The following is a 17,574-nucleotide window of genomic DNA, read 5'->3' on the forward strand; positions in this document are numbered from 1 at the left end:
CAATAGATCACGACACTTTAGAGTATTTGTAAGGAGCATTTTCTTTCAATGTCATGTCAGAGTCCAGACAGTTTTGGATTTTGGATAATTCTGGATTTCAGTTTTGGATTTGAGATGCTCAAACTCCAGTCTGCATTATCAACAAGTAGACGGTCACACTTCCAAAGGTACATAACGCGCCTCTATCAAGAAAGTCCAAACACAAAGCCCTTCTGACTCCAATTCCTACATTATTATTTCTAGGCAAAGGAGAAGAAATAAAATTCCCAGAAATTTATTTATTTTTATTTCTTATAGCATAACAGTGTACATTAATGCAATCATGGGGTACAGTGTGCTGTTTTCATATACGTTTTGAAATACTCCCATCTAACTGGTTAGCATAACCTTCATATCATTCTCTTAGTTATTGAGTTAAGACATTCATACTCTGCTTTTAGAAAGATTCACTTGTACCCTTGTAAGATAAACTATGGAGGTGACCCCACCAATCTCCCTCCCTCCCCCCATCCACCTCCCACTCTCCCTCCCTCTTCCGCCCCCTTCCCATATTCTAAGGCTATAATTAGGTTATGACATTCCTATAAAAGCTATAATCTATTTTTTAATGCTTTGCCTCTTTCTAGAATTTGAAGAATATGAGGAAATATCTTTCTTTTTACAAGGGAGTGTGTGGTCTGTAAGTCGTATACATTTTAACCAAGGCTTCAACACGCTGTTTGATGTGTCCCCTCCCCATAATTGAGCATGGAAAATGCCCAGTGGTCTCAGGAGCAGGCCTGAGATGGCAGCAGGGCCTTTAAGGATGCAGCGTCCGCAGGCACAGTCACAGTCACCCCCACACAAGGAAGATGAGTCCAGGGAGTGGGTGGAAGGACACTGAGGGGTCAGAAGCTTCAGGTGGGTAGCAGGGAGAGCAGTGGTCATATGCTGGTTAAAGATTTAAATCCCCGAGATTCCCACAGGGACGTTGGGGTGGGGACCTGCACTCTAGGCTTCTTCCTGAAGGCAGGTGGAGCTGTTCTCAGAGAGAAGGTCCTGGGCTGAGATCAGAAACATGTTCCTCACTACTCAAGTCTGTTCCTTTCTCTTCCGAGGGTGTCTCCAAATAGATGCTTTTTGACATTTGGCAAAACTGATGCAAAGACACCGTATGTAGCTGGTGTGAAGAGGCACAGCATTCCTCTGTATCTACAGCGGCAGTCGGTGAGTCCCACACGTGTGCACCCCACATCCTCAGGGGCACTTCCCGGCTCCCAGAACACCCAAGTATCTTACAGCCTAACTTTCTACCCCAGTTCCTGCAGACCAGCCAGCTTGCCATGTTTCAACCAACCTAGAACACATTAGCACTTTACAGATTTTTTTGCTTAAGTCTTAATAATAACGACTCTCCCTGTGGCCATTCTTTGGACAGTTCTTCACATTGCGTTGACTCCAGTTGAGCTCTGCCTCTGTTGCTGCTGCCGCGAGGATTTTCTTACTAAGAGTTTGAAGCACACAGGGTGTTTGCCTGCGGTTTGCCTTTCCCGGCTGCCCTTCTGCACTGAAATGTTCCTTTGAAATTGATGACCTTCCATCATTAAATGTTAGAGACCCCTGTGAGCTCCTTCAAAACACCAAATGTGGGCTCTCGCTCGCTCCTGAGCTGGCTGTCAGGAGTGTGAGCTGGCAGTTGAGATGATTAAGCCGGCTGACAGCGTGCCAGCAAATGCCATAATTTAGAAAGTCATTGTCATGCCAGTTCCAGGAGCAAAGCCATGCGTGGTTTTCTGGAAATACTACTGAGAGATGCTTAATAGCAAGCATTGATGAGGCCCTATCTAAATGAGATGATTTGATAATTTTCTATCCATTTCATGACAGATTTGTGTTTACGCTAAAGAAGTGAAACCATTTTACATCGGCAAGAATTTCATTTTAGCCTTTGAGCCGCAGCAAGTTATGTAACTAGCTAAAAGGAATGCAGAAGCAATTTGCAAATATGAAATTGCTCTGAGGAGTAAATGTAGAGAATGATGCTATTAAGATTATCGTCGAAATTCAATTAAATATTCAGTAGTTTTTAGTTATGAAAAGGGAACAGTCAGGAGAGAAAGGCAGCCAACTGGTAAACAGAGATTAGTGGGAGCGACGGTTCCTGACTTAGCCCTGGAAGTCAGTGCAGCATTTCATTTCCAATACATTTTTAGTGAAAGCAAATTTTAAAACTACCTGGAGTTTCACTCAGCAAGACTTGGGAATTTGAACTTTTTCACAGATGAAAGTTTAGACATTTTCCTATGTTGCATGCAAAAACGTTCCCCCTTCACCCCCCTTCCTATTGAAATCGTTACTTTCACCCATATATGGATCCAGAAATACAAACCATCTCCGAGTGGCTGTTGAAATTATTCACTCTTGCCCTAGAGCTAATTTTGGCTTTTCACTCCTAACAATATCTTCTGGGAAAGTTGTAAGTGAAAATAGGATCATAATACACATGGAGCAACTATGCAGTCTTCTCCAGGGGAAGACACACACGGGGGCTTTTTTGGGACGTTTGTTTCTCAAAAAGCTGCCCGTAGCTATTCAGAGACACATTTTTCATCTGTGTGTGTCCTGGAGAACTTTGGACACGCTTGCTGATTTAAAAGCAAGGCAATACCTTTCCGATGACATCAGCTTCCACCCCCTGGTACTGGGAACTCACCGTTCTCTGAACTGAGAGTTGGGAGCTGGGAGCCAAAGGTGGTTTCACCTGGGAGTGCTTTTCCCATTAGCCCAGTCAGCCACACAGAAGAGTTTGCACAGTGACACAAACCTCAGTTTTTACAAGCTGAGCCGCAGGACTAACTCCTCAGTCACCCCCAGACCAGGGCTAAGGACAGGGGAGTAGCCACACCTACCAGCCTGCCCTGGGAGCCGCTGGGCTGTCCTGCCCCCGGGCAGCGAGAGTGGGGCAGCTTTTGCTTCAGAATAACATTGGCTGATCAATGAAAACACTGACCCTGCGTTCAGGAAGCGAATCTTGTAGTTCAGTGTTGGCCCTGAGCGCGTGTCACACAGCCAGATGCTTCTGATGCCAGTTCCTGGTCATTGCATAACCCTGCGCTGAGTTTCTAGGGACACAGACACAGCTGATTCTGGAGTCCTGAGACCCTCCATGGTGGAAAGGCAAAGTGCTGCCTTGCCAAGCTCAGGCTGCGGACGTGGTGTGATAGCAAGAAGTGTTCATCAGATGGCCGTGGTCTCCTGGCCTGCAACAGCATGGTGGGCGCCGGACACAAGACGTTAATCCCCCCAATTCACGCTCTGGTTACACTGTATCACCAGACCTTTTAGTAAGTGTGATGGGAGAGTCTTCCCCAGGAACCACACGCTCAGGAAACACGAGTAGATGAATACTGCACACAGATACACACAGATGTATACACAGACACGTGCACACACATGCACACACATGCACACACATTCATACACAGACACCCACACGTAAGCCCACACATGCACACATATACATACAGACACACAGACACCCACACGTAAGTCCACACATGCACACATTCACACACACACAGACACCCACACGTAAGTCCACACATGCACACACATTCATACACAGACACCCACACGTAAGTCCACACATGCACACATTCATATACACACAGACACCCACACGTAAGCCCACACATGCACACATATACATACAGACACAGACATGTGCACACACACGCACACGTATTCATACACACACAGACACCCACACATAAGCCCACACATGCACACATATACATACAGACACACACAGATGTATACACAGACATGTGCACACACATGCACACATATTCCTACACACACAGACACCCACACATAAGCCCACACATGCACACATATACATACACACACAGAGAGACAAACAGAAATACACATATTCATGCCTGTACACACATGCAGACTCACAGAGACACCCACACATATGCACACGCAGACTCACACACGCACACACACACAGACACTGACACGTACTATGGACACTCTAGAAGGATCCCACAATTCTTCTCTTCCTCCAATAATTCACACAACTAGGTAAACCTGATTTCCTTTAGCTTTAAGATAAAAGCGAAGTCCTTTCTAAGATATCTCTTTATTTAAAAACATGTTTTAAGAAAGATATTTTGAACGGAAAGAGGTTGTTCGAGTTCTCTCATCTCCTGTTTCCCACTGGTGATGTCCTCTCTCAGAAACTTCTGACACAGCCCACGGAGGAGCCCCTGGCCGTGACGCATGGCGTGGAGCCTGCCCCTTCAGAGCAAGTCAGTGCCGAAACAGACAGCACAGGGGGACGGCATCCAGATGGCACAGTGGAGCCCTGAGATAGCACCAGGGCCGCGGTCACAGTAGCAGGAGTGGCTGCTGCTCACTAGCCAGGATCTTTTATTTTGGCTTGTCATTGTTGAGTGACTTGGGGCCCAGGGCCTGGCCAGGCCCACAGTCTGAGCCCTGAGGGGCTCTCACAGCAGCAGCTGAAGCAGGTGAGCGATCTCCTCCTGTGCAAGGTGAGGGTGATGAGAGCCCTTCCCAGAGCATCTGTGACAGGGCGGCATCACACCCTGATTTCTACATGAATTGTTTCAATGTCTCCCTCCACCCTATGACAGTCCTAAGTGGTGGTTTCAGGGGTCCCACGCTACGAGTAAGGAGGCTCAGGAGCAAGCCCTGCCTAGCCCTCCAGCTCACATGGGCAGCAGGTATGCCGTGCGGTGAGACCCCTTGACCCACAAGCCCTGGAGCTGAGATTCCCAAGGTGACTCTCAGCCCAGACAGAAGAGGCTCAGACCCGTCTCATCCAGGCTGGCTGGACAGCAGCGGCCCTCAGAGGCAGGGCTTGGGTGGCCTCTTGGGAAGGGAAACCTCACATTGGGAAAGGTGGAGGAGAGGATGGGCAGGACTGGACCAGCCCACTGGACCCCCAGCCCACAGACCGAGACCAAGAGAGCTACTCAGGAGTAGGCTGTGTCCTTCATGGGACCCAGGGGTCCAAATTGCTTGTATGTGCAGGTGCCGGACCAAGTTGTTCCTGAGCTGATGGAAACACCACCATCGGCCCAGATCCATCTCGGCACCCACAGACCATGCCCAGTAGGACTGACTGAGACCCGGGGCTCACCTCCCAAGGACTATACTTTGTTCAACAGCTCACCCCCCCCCCCACCCCTCATCCTGCCACCCCCGGGAACTTCAGGCTTTAACAAAAAGCAGCGCATTCAAGGAATTTTCACATTTCAGCTGGGACACAGCAGTGTGATGACCCCGAGTTGAAAGAGAAAGCACGGTGACACTGTGGGAAGGCTGGAGCAGTCACCGACACCCAGGCCACCGTGTATGGCCGACCGTTAGGGCTTCAGCTGGGGTGGCCACAGAGACGGCAGCCCTGGGCAACAGGGACAGGAAACAGGGCCGCGCCCACATTACTCACTCTTTCTAACTGACAGCAAATATTTAATCAGTGACTGCACAGTGGCCATCACCAGATAGCACCGTGGAGAGCCTAGAACTGTGCGCAATGTAAATAAGACGTTAATTATTACGCCTGAGAGATGCCTTCACAGTCAGGCTCAGATGAATTTTTAAGTTACACTTGAGAGAGAAATGCAGTCATAATGTGGATTTAAAAGAGAAATTATTAGGAGCCCTAGGCTTTCAGACAAGCAGCAAGATTTTAAAATTGGAGCAAAAACATGACTCGGTCTTTGTTAAGGTTTCTTTTCATCTGCAGGAAATTCCTCTTCCTCTGATAGGTTGGCGTTTCCTTAGTCCAGGCTCTCGGGAATATGACACCTGATGAGTCACTGTGGAGGCTTCCTTCAGGTTAGAGCTGGAAGATCCCTGGTGCCTCTGATTCTACCGAGAATCCCAAACCACGTTAGCCTCTGAGCCGGCCTGGGATGGGATTTCAGAAGTAATCAGACAGGGGCCTGACTACCTTCCCCCAGTCCCCCAGGAGTGCCACTGAAGCCCGGAGTGATGGCTCCCCTGCCTGACCAGGCATCATGGGGTCTGGAATCTTTGGCTGCTGAGCTGCAGTTATTTGCAAAAAAAAAAATGTAGCAACAGGGCAGTTGATAGCCATCTCTCCCGGAGGCAGCATGTTAGCATGCCCGTGACTCACAGAGATGAATCACTTAAAGTGAGCCCAGTGGCTCTCTGGAGAAGCAGGCTCTAAATTCAGAGACTGTCAGGCATTGGCAATGCAAAAATGTCAACCAAATTTCATGATTCAAGAAAAAGAATAATAGAATTTTCGCCGGTAGAAAGTATGGGGTCCTGTTGTTCAGGAGAAGAATTTCTCGGACATGGATGTGCAAGTCTAGAAATAGATAATCACTTGGCAAAGCCAGGCAAAAATTCAGGTCCTGTGAGTCTCCACTGTGATGTCCTCCCAACCACAGGACTGGAGAGCAAGTCGTGAGTTCCCTGGACAGAGCCGAGGGTCCTGTCCTGCAGCTGGGCAAGCCTCCCCCCCCGCATTAGGAAGCTTGTTTACCGTGGACTATGAAGCCAAGACTGCTTGCTGAAAGCTTCTTTTTTGGTATTAAAATTATGAGTGTGTTTTCCTTAAGAACTTTCTGGCAACATTATACAAATAAAGCCACATACACAGTGACAAACTGTGCGCTTGTTATTGAAACAGGAAGTGACTCAGCCCAGCCACCACACATCGTGTATTTTAATCCGCTGTGTTGTCTCATTTGAAAAAAAATAACCTATCACACGGCAACAATGTTTGTTTTCTAAACAATACATTTTTCTTAGAGAAAAAATATAAAATGGATTCAAAGGCTGGGAGATTTTAATTAAGGATTTCTAGGAAATAGGAGAGAATTCCTTGATGAATATATCATCATTAAAATATGATAAGTCTCCATCAGTATTATGATAGAATCAAATGAGTATTTTTCTAATGAAAGGAAGTACTTGCTTAATATTTTTAAGGACATGGATTCGAGTATTTGAACACGGATTCCAGTATTTGAATCTAGTTGTAAGACCCTTCACAACATGCATTAGTGACATGACTGCTATTAATTTCAAGCTGACATTTGATTAGGTGACCTTTTTTAATGCACCAAAATACAGTAGAGCCTCCATAGCTGATTACCTCCCTGCCCTTCGTAGCTGACCACCTCCCTGCCCTTCACAGCTGACCATCTCCCTGCCCTCCATAGCTGACCACCTCCCTGCCCTCCATAGCTGACCACCTCCCTGCCCTCCATAACTGACCACATCCCTGCCCTGACATCTCCTTACGGTGGCCTATTTCTCATGGACTAGACGTGCACCACGTGTACATATCAGCATAGCAGGCCTGGCCCCTTGTGCTGACCACCTCCACATATGGACCTGTTTATCACAGTCCTGTGAGCGGTCACCTCACTGAGGTTCTACTGTACACGCAAGCTTTAAAAATTGTACTAACTCGGAACTTGTGTTCACTGTGGCCAGGGCCGCGCTGACGCTTATCTTTAGCTACTGAACCAGTATCTACCCAGGAAACAGTGTATTTCAGGACAAATGCTCAAAAGACTTACATTTCCATAGATAACACCAAGGCTGTTTGCCTATAGAATACTGAGAATATGCTTACAGTTAAGGGGTTATTCGAGAACAAGGCCTCCACTGCTGAAATGTCTTGGAAATAAATAGAAAGAGACTCTTTAAATTCTGTAATTAGATGTTCGTTAATACACCCACCCAGACTTTGAACAATCGGAATAGAAGGCTCTGCTATCTGTGCAATAAGATGTGTTGTGTTCCTTGTCACTCACAGCTTCCCAGTGAGATGTGTCCCCACATGATGCAGGCTGCACCCTGTAAGGGGACCAGAGCCACAGGAGGTGATGGCCCTGACCTCTATGCATAAGCAGCAGAGGTCTCCTGGCTCTGAGAGGTGGGGCTGGGTCAGAGCCAGCCGACCCACCACCCATCCTCCTGGCCACAGGTGTGTCTCCACTAAACACACCACCACCCTCTGCAGAGTCAGGGCTGTGCTGGCTAAGCTGAGAGCGGTATGATCTGACTTAGGACATGGGCTCTTTTTTTTGTTTCTTCTTTGCTTTTCCCTTCTTAAATCTCAGAATGAATGGCTTCCATCTGTAATTGTTGGTTTTATATTTTTAAATAGTGAAGCAAGAAACATAATGTCTCATTATCTCTGAAAGGATTTGTGGCATGCAAATCTCTCGATAAGATCACAGCAGGGTCCTTCCACTTTGGGGGGAGGGGAGAAGCTTCAAGAAAGTCCTTTTTTTTCCCCCTCTACTAACTGTGGATTGCCAGTTATCTCCTGTTTCCACACTCTGCATAAATCTAATTTAGGTATTTAAAAAAAAAAGACACTCTAGACATTATTCTGGATTGGCAGCTTCAAAAACACATGTGGTTTCAAGACTTCATTGCAGATCTGAAGCAAATTATTTCTGTAAATGTGTGAAATTTTGACTTTCATAAAAAATGGCTTGGATGCATACGAGTTAAAATCTATTTGGGAAAACCACAGTGCCTGACATTTCTTCTCCATTATTTTCCTGGAGGTATGAGGACTCCGTTATGATTTCAGCTTTCTGAAGTATGTGCTCTCTGGAGGGGCTTTCCTGTGCTTTCCTGGGCACAGTTCTACCCAAGAGCATCAAGAAAGCAGCTATCTGCTCTGCCATCTGCTGAGGGCTTCTTGACTCAGGAGAGTGACTAGTGATTTCTCCCTGCAGAAGTCCACGTCACTGCGGTAGTGTGGTTGTTTCACAGAGGGACAGCCACACCTTAACATTTTTAAGCTACCATGACAACATGTTACTTTAAAGTCATTTTTTTTTTTTTCTGGTCGGGCAGTTACAGGATTTAACTCCTAAGCAGACGTTGCATTTGAATAAGATAACCTTTTAAAATAGTGTTATAAATAGCACATGACCAAGAGGATTTTCTTTCAATTACCTGGTGTCTGAGGACAGGTCATTCTAGCCAAATGTTTGCTATCTCCTCAGTTCCTGAAGTTAATCAATAAGACACAGCATGCTGACCAACAGCGGCTCACGCCTCCAATCCTAGCACTTGGGAAGACCAAGATGGGAGGAGCCCTTGAGCTCCAGTTCCATCTCCACTAAAAAATAGAAAAATTAGCAGTTGCTGCGTTGGGCACCTGTAGTCCCAGCTACTTGAGAGGCTGAGGCTGGAGGGTCACTTGAGCCCAGGAGTGTGAGGTTGCTGTGATCTAAGCTGATGCCACAGCACTCTAGCCTAAGCAACAGAGAATCTGTCTCAAAAACAAAACAAAGACAAACCAAAACAACACAACACACTCAAGACCCGGCAGGTTTTAACCAATCTCAATACAATTCCTTACTTAAAAAGTAAGTCCACAGGAAATTCTTCAGGTTGCAGTTTGCTGTAAGACAGATACAAACTAATATTTCATGAACTAACAGTCCCTGGTCCACCAGCGGGAGACCCTCCTGGGTGTGCGCGATTGTCTCTGGGTGTCTGTGTGTTTGTGCTGGCCGCCATGTCTGTGTGAGGATGTCTCCACTCCCAAATAAGACCTTTCCTGGGGTGGGGTGGGGAAGCCAAGCAGAGAAATCTGCGGAAACCATTTATATTTGAGACCAGGTGAGAGGAAGAGGTGCTGGGTCTGAAGGAGGGGTGAGTGGAACTGGGGGCTCAGGCCTGCTACCCTCGGCCCTGCACCAGGACAAGGAAGGCACCCCTGCTGGGACAGTTTAGTCCATACCATGGTCTGAGTCCGTTTCAAGGACAATATGTGACCTGCTACATTGATAACCAAGTAGAGGTGGAAATGCAAAAAGAAAACAAAAAGAAGTGCCCATTTTCCAGGCTCCAAGCCTGAGCCCAGCTCTTCTTAGCCCCAAGGGGAGATAGCGCTATGGCGACGGTACCGTCCACTTTCCTATCTGTGGGACCCTCCGGAGCAGTACTTTGTCACTGTCCTGTAAAAAGAAGAACGGCAGGGCGTCTGTTTAGCAGAACTTCTGTTAGGAGCTCCGCATATGTTATGTCGCTTAACTCCAAACCAATGTGGTCCGCAGGTCTTCCCAAAGCTCAGAAGAGTCAGGACCGGTCCCGGTGGGCAGGCAGGTAGTACACGGGCAGAGATAAGCCTCAGACCCGGGCTTGTCTTCCAAAGCGGGTCCTCTTTTGATGGCACTGAATGCCATGCTGTGGTCAATGAGAGGGCACAAGCACCAGGTTGCGGCCTGGCCCCCAAGCTCTTCTTGATAAACAGGGAAGGGCAGATGCCACACGCCACAGAGCCCCTCGCTGGCAAGATTCTGTTTCTGGGGAAAAACACCTTGCTCACGTCCAGTGACAGTGAGAGAGGGAGGGTCACTAGGAGTCCAGGAAAGATCCACATGTACCTGTCAACCAAACACGTGCAGAGACCAGCTGGGACCACAGGAGACAAACCCAGCTGCACGTTTCAGAAAAAAGGCTCCACCTCTCTGGACTATCACTTCTTCTAGAAAGCCCCTGTCCCCGCCTCCCTGGACTGTCCCTTCTTCTAGAAGTCCCTTTGCGTGTTCTAGGCTCTTTATCAGCTCAACAAAATGCTGAAATGCAGATGTTTCTCTGGCTGTGGAATCATAAAACCCAAGAGAGTCTAAGGGGCTTCTCAAGCAGCCAAGACCGCTCTGGTGGAGGCTGGGCCTTCCTCGCCAGACTCAGGTCCTCTAAAGGTATTTTGCAACCAGGGCTCGTCCCCACACACCGCTGGGAGGGCTTATGGCGTCCAGAAGTTACGTTGCGTCCCCTTGACCTCCCCATACTTGGTATGTGAGGTTGCATAGGAGCAAATGTTATGAAATAAAATAGGCACTGTGCACATAAATAACAGACCTAAATGGGTATAAAAATCTCTAAAAATCTTTTTAAAAGTAAAAGAGGAACTTTGTCACTTGATAATGACCCCCTGCACACGCTTCCTGTCAGATAACGCTGTGTCTCACTTTTATCACCTCACTCTTCTTCTTTTCCCCTCAACTTTATGTTTTTTTATTTGACATGTAATGTTTGTACACATTTAGGGCACATGGTGACATTACGGGGTAATGTGCAGTGATCAGATCAGGGCAGTGGTGCATCTGTCATCTTAACCATTGTCATTTCCATGTGCTGAGAAATTTAGTATCCGCCTTCTACCTGTTTGAAACTAGGTGTTTTAATTTAGTCGCCTGTGCTAGAGAACTGGGACTCATCCTCCTGTCCAGCTATAACTCTGTATCACTAACAAGCCTCCCCCAGCCGTCCCTTCACCTGGCTGGTCCCAGCCTCTGTACTACGTTTCCATCTACATCAGCTCCTTTTAGCTGTCCTGGGGTATGAACCTCCTGCTCCAGCTTTTGTCACCTGACGTGAGGGCCTCCACTTCCACCTGTGCTGCTGCGAATGACAGGATTTCACTACTTCTTACGGGTGAATTGTATTCCACTCTTTAAATATATGACACTTCATTTCATCTGTTACTGGACAACTGGGCTGATTCCATGCCTGGCTGCTGTGAACAGTGATGCAGTGAACCCGGAGGGGAGAGGTCTCTTCGATAACTTCATTTCCTTTCCCTGGATAAATGTTCAGTCGTGGGGCGGCTGGGGCCTCTGCTGGTTCAGTTTGCAGGTTTTTGAGGAACCCACATGCTGCTGTCACAGTGGCTGGACTAGCTACCCTCTCGCCAGCATTAAGAGTTCACTTTTCCCTGCCTCCCTGCCAGCACTGGTTACCTTGTGTCTGTCTAGTAACAGACGTTCTAACTGGGGCAAGAGGATCCTTGATCCTGGTTTTGTTTGCATTTCCCCGATGATTAGTAATATGGAGCATTTTTTCATTTCTTGCTTGGCCATTTGCATGTCTTCTTTTGAGAAATGTCTGTTCCATCACTTCCCATTTTTTAATCAGATTTGTTTTTTGCTGTAGAGATGTTTGAGTTCCCTGTGTGTTCTGGATATTAAGCCCCATTAGATGAACTGTCTGCAAATATTTTCTCTTATTCTGCAGGTTGTCTTTTCACTTTATTGAGTGTTTTCTTTTCTGTGTAGAAGTTTTACTTTGATATAATCCTATTTATTTGTTTTTGTTGTCTGTGCTTGTGAGATCTTATTCATAAAATCTTTTCCCAGACCAATGTCCTGAAGCATTCCCCCCTATGTTTTTTTCTAATAGTTTTATAGTTTGGGGTCTTACATTTAAGTCTTTCATCCATTTTGATTTGATTTTCGTATAGGGTGACAGGTGAGGGGGTCTAGATTCATTCTTTAATTCAGCAAGTTAGGTGAAGGAAAGAACCTCAGCTTATTAAAGGCCTGAGTGGCTAACCCAAAGCGAACATCACACTGGATGGGGAAAATTGAGAGCTTTTCCCTAAGAACTGGAAGAACACAGGAGTTGCCTACTCTCGCCGTCTCCATTCAGAAGAGTCCCAGATGTCCTAGCCAGAGCAGTCAGGCAGGATAAAGAAATAAAAAGCATCCAGTTTGGAAAAGAGTAAGTCAAATTGCCCATTTGCAGACAACATAATCAGGCATGTAGAAAAACAGAAATACCTAAAGACACTAAGAAGAAGAAGAAAAAAGCTTAGAACTGTTAAAACAGGTCAGTAAAGTTGCAGGATATAAAATCAATATACAAAATTCAGCAGTGTTTTTATAGACAAAAAAAAAAAACAGCTGAAAATGAAATCAAGAAGGCAATTCTGTTGACAATAGCTACAAAAAACCAAACCAAAACAACCCCCCAAAAACAAAACCCTAGGAATAAATTTAACAAAGGAGGTGAAAACTACAAAATGCTGATGACACTGATGAAAGAGACTGAAGAGGACACAAGTGGATAGAGAGACCCGGGCTCAGAGACCAGGAGAACTCATATTGTGAAGATGGCCACACTCCCGAGGCAATCTACAGACTTCATGTAATCCCTGTCTACATACCAGTGGAATTCTTCATGCAGATAGAATGAAAACAAATCCTAAAATTTGTCTGGGACCAAAAAAGACCCCTAATAGTCCAAATAACCCTGAACAGCAACAACAATAACAAGAAAAAAGCTGGAGGCATCACACTACCAGACTTCAAAGGCAGTACCCAGCTGTGGAAACCAGCTCAGCATCTTATGGGCAGGAAAGCAGACACACAGACCCATGGGACAGAATAAAGAGCCCAGAAATTAATCCATGTATCTACAGCTGACTGATTTTTGGCAAAGGTGCCAGGAACAATCATGAGGGAAAGGACAATCTCTTCAACAAATGGCATTAGGCAAACTGGATGTTTGTTCTCCTTTCCAGGTGAATGTCTCACGTGTGGTGGCATCTGCTGGGGACCTGCCCTTCCTCTGCCACCTGCTGCCCCTCACGACATTGGTCCTCACCTGAGACACTGTTCTCCATCCCTCATTCATCCCTTCAACCAGGACATGAGCCACGTGTGAGATCTGTCTGGGATAAACCTACACAATCATAGATACCCACACATTACCAGTAAAGTGACCAGACATCTTGCTTTTGATGGGACAGTCCTGATTTTTAACAATTTGTCCTGCATCCTGAGGCGTTTTTAAAAAGTCCCAGTTTTTGGAAAGAATGCACGACAAGCTAGGGAATGGGTGGGAGAACAGGAAGGGAATATATGGTTTTCGGCTGCCATGTGGCTATTTTGCCAGGATATGAGTTTTATATTACTTTTGTTAATTTTATAATGTTAAACTGTAATAATAAAAAATAATTGTTGAGAAGTGATTATTGAGAACTGCTAATCAAAGTTTGCATTGTTGTCAGGCCCTGCCCCACCCCCCCAATGGTGTCCCACTTTACCAATGTTAAAATCTGGTCACCTTAATTGCCAGACATAGTACAGCCAGAAATTTGGAAGATTAACCAGAAAAGCCAAGTTAAATACACCCTGCCACACACACAGAGTTAAAGGCTCTGAAGATGATGGAACACATCTTTGAGGCCCTGGGTAAATTTATACCAACAGTTCTAGATTTAGTGAAATTATTAAATAAGTACATGAGAAGATTAAAGCAGATGTAGATAGTCAAAGCCTAAGAACAGTGACTCTCTGCACGTTCCTCAGGAAGTAACTCTAGGATGTTCTCCTAGGGAAGGAGCCCAGGAAACAGGAGTAGAGAATTCACAAAGCAGGGCTTTGGGCCCAGGTATTCAACACCAGAGCACAGCAGCCTCGCTGGGCTCTTTGTAGCCCAGAGGGTCTCTCTGTTCAACAGGCCAGTAGTTTTTTTCTTCCTTCAGTTTCTCCACATGCAGTATGATTTGCATACAAAGTAGTTGATATTCTGATCTGGTAGGTACTCCTAGACATGTACTCAGGACTGCACCCTCCATACTGAGTTCCCAAGTGCGGCGGTTGAGGATACATAACTGAAAAGACCATGACTTATTAAGGTTAAAGGAATCATCCTTTATTTAAATTCCGAAATGGGCAACAAAAGGGATGAAAGTGAAGCAACATCATTACTATATTAAAAACCAATTTTATCCCAATTGACTAAAATTAAACAATTTGTAATTGAACAATACTTTGAGGTTCCATCTTTATTCCCAAATCAACTCCCACAGTCCACTGGTGGACTCGGGCACTCACCAAGTGTTGACTGAGTAGCTGGTAGAGTCTAGGCATTATACTAAACATTGACTACGAGAAAAGAATAGGAACTCTCTTGTGTTTAGACTGCTAGGGAAAACAAAAACATACACCAATAACTAAGGTCAGTAATGTTTAAAGAAGATAGAGACGTCGTGGGAATGTGAGTAGAGTTCGTTTCCTCACTTCAGTAGGGTATTACGTATTTTCAGGTGTTTAATACCTGAAGACCACCTATCCAATTTCTCCTCCTTGGAAAATTTTTAGTGATTACTACATTGCTAGGACATATTATTGGTAGCTCATTTTTATTTAGGATACAGTTTATCAAAATAAGATTACAAGTATTTATGATCAAATATAACCGTAACTTATTTCATTTACAAGGGCAAACTTTAATCTTACTTGCAATTGCCAATCTTCAGATCTTTTACTCAGCTGTAATTTTTTCATGTTCTCTCTCTCTTTTTTTCCTTTAACAATTTAATACCAATGACAGCCTTTGGATTTACACCAAATGCATCCATCATTAATCTTTGGCAATCTGCCCTCTCCTTTTTGTCTTTTCATAAAGTCTAGTTCTGAATCTTAATTCTGAGACTGCATTATTAGGTGGTTGGGTACATTAGTGCCTTTAGAAATGGCTCTTTAGATGAGTGTTTGCTGACATTTGCAGGCGGGGGGTGGAGATGGGTGAAGAATTAGTTACTACTTCCCCAAGAATGACAGTCTAAGGGGAAAGATAAATATTTGCAAACAGCTGAAAAACAAGACAACAGTACAGGTCTAGAAAGGCAAAAACTCAGCAAGTTCCCCTTCCAAGCACCATTTTGTAAGAAGGCAAATAAGCTATATTTTCCACTCAAGCCATCTCCTCTGCCCCAAGGGCAACAGGACGTGGAGATGGAGGATAGTCCCTCCCCAAGAAGCTCACAGACGGTGTGAGGAGGAAAGCACAGTGGACTGCAGAATACCCAAGCACAGGGAGACCAGGCAGGATCCACAGGGACCAGGCAACGGCATGACTGAGGGAGAACAGGTTGGCTGGCCCTCGGGGCTCTGGAGAGGCACCAAGGACAGGTGCACATGGCTCTCAGGTAATGCAGGGAAGGTGCACCCCTGCCGAGTCAGGAAGGGCACAGTGGAGGCAATGTGTGCAAAGGTGGGACAGTCCCCTGCTTGATTGGCTACCTCTTTCTCCCTTTCTCTTTTTCTCCCCCCTTTTCTCTTTCTATTCTTCGCCCATCTTCCCTCTTTCTCTCAGCTTCAGTTCTAATCTGTTAAGTAGGATGATCAATAGAAATAAATGGCCTTATTGTTAGGAGGAATAACTGCACCAATACCAAAACCATGCTTCCAGAGTGCCCAGGAGGATGGGCCTGAGCAGCAGGCATCATTCATCACGAGGCACAGGAAACTGAGGCTTAGGGACGCTAGTAACTTGCCTGAGCCAGCCCAGAGCACCTGGCTACCCTGACAGGAGAGCTGGAAGACACTTCCAGCCACCACAGCGCAGGGACTTCTAGCATGTGACTGTGGAATAGGACACTGTGGGGAAGCCCAGGCACCCAGGCCACAACATAATCATAAAGTACCAGTAGCCAGCTCTAAAGGGCATTAAAGTCTGCAGTGCATTAAAAAACAACGATGGCAATGACAAAGTTCAAATTCAAATCAACTGCTGACTGCTGCACCCAACCCCTAGACCAAGGATTGATAAATTATAGTTGGTTGGACACATTCAGCTCATCACCTGTTTTTGTAAATAATGTTGCACTGGCATACAGTCATGGCCATTCCCTCACCTCCTGTCTGTGGCTGCTTTAGCATGTCTTGGGAGAGTGAAGAAGGTGCATGAGAGAAGACCCTGTGCCTGGAGAACCCTAAGGTATTTGCTTAGATAGCCCCTCCTGGGAAAAAACTACTAGTCCCTACCCTATCCCATAATAGCAGCTAGAAAGAAGGCCGCTGTGACCATTTTCAGAAGGAAATTCTACTTATACAAGTCTCTACAATTCTGTTCCACATGTCATGTTTAATCAAAAATTTAAGAGAGATCTAAAGAGGAGGGAAAAACAATGGAAGATGATAGACACTGGAACTAGTAAAGAAACACTTTAAAATAACTGTGGTAATAGAGTAAAAAAAATCTAGTGGGAAAATGCATAAGTGCAGAAGTGCAGCAGGAAAAATAAATTATGAGAAAGAATAAAGTGGGGATGTAAGAAATGAAAAGCACTCTCACATCTAAGGAGCTCTGTGGAGGATCCCATCAGTAGAGAGGACACCCCCAGGGAACAACCAGTGAGCCTGAAGAGAGTCAGTAGAAATCACCGAAATGAAACACACAGGGAAAAGTATAAAAACAAAACTGAGCATCTGAGATCTGTGGGAAAATATAAAACCAATTTGTGTGTAACGAGAGCTCCAGAGGAGAAGAGAGAGAGAGAGTGGAACAGAAAACACATGGGAAGAGATGGTGACTGTGGATGTGCCAAGATTTAATGAAAGACAGCAAACCGCAAGTCCAAGTGCTCAGTAAGCCACACTGGGACTGCTTTAGCAAGTTTTTGAAAATCAAAAATTTGTATGAGGGCAGCATCTATGACTCAGTGGGTACGGACCTGGCCACGTACACTGAAGCTGGAGGGTTCAAACCTGGCCAGGACCAATTAAAGCCACAATGACAACTGCAACAACAACAACAGCAATTTGTATGAGAACAAAAGTATTTCTGAACCCCTTATTCTGTCATGTTGGTTTGCAGGTATATGTTTACAATGATGTCACTTGGCTGTGATTAGTTTTGCCATTCTTAAAACATAATATAAGACCTCTGACTTGCAAGGTTGTTTTAGCATTTCCTATACATTTTAGAACCAGCATGATTAATTTCTATGAAAAAAATGGCTGCTGAGATTTTAAT

At 45.5% G+C, this 17,574-nt stretch overlaps 1 long non-coding RNA gene across 1 annotated transcript; it reads right to left on the reverse strand.

Moving 5' to 3' along the window:
• Positions 1-337: 337 nt before the first annotated feature.
• On the reverse strand, positions 338-17,124 carry LOC111724126. The gene is made up of 3 exons (XR_002772477.1): positions 17,115-17,124; positions 13,142-13,144; positions 338-449 (listed from the first exon to the last, which is right to left on the reverse strand). It is a non-coding gene; the product is annotated as an uncharacterized LOC111724126 (long non-coding RNA).
• Between the last annotated feature and the right edge of the window lie 450 nt (positions 17,125-17,574).

This window comes from Otolemur garnettii, unplaced genomic scaffold, assembly GCF_000181295.1.
Source record: "Otolemur garnettii isolate 467f Iridium unplaced genomic scaffold, OtoGar3 scaffold00019, whole genome shotgun sequence".
Classification (NCBI taxonomy): Eukaryota; Metazoa; Chordata; class Mammalia; order Primates; family Galagidae; genus Otolemur; species Otolemur garnettii.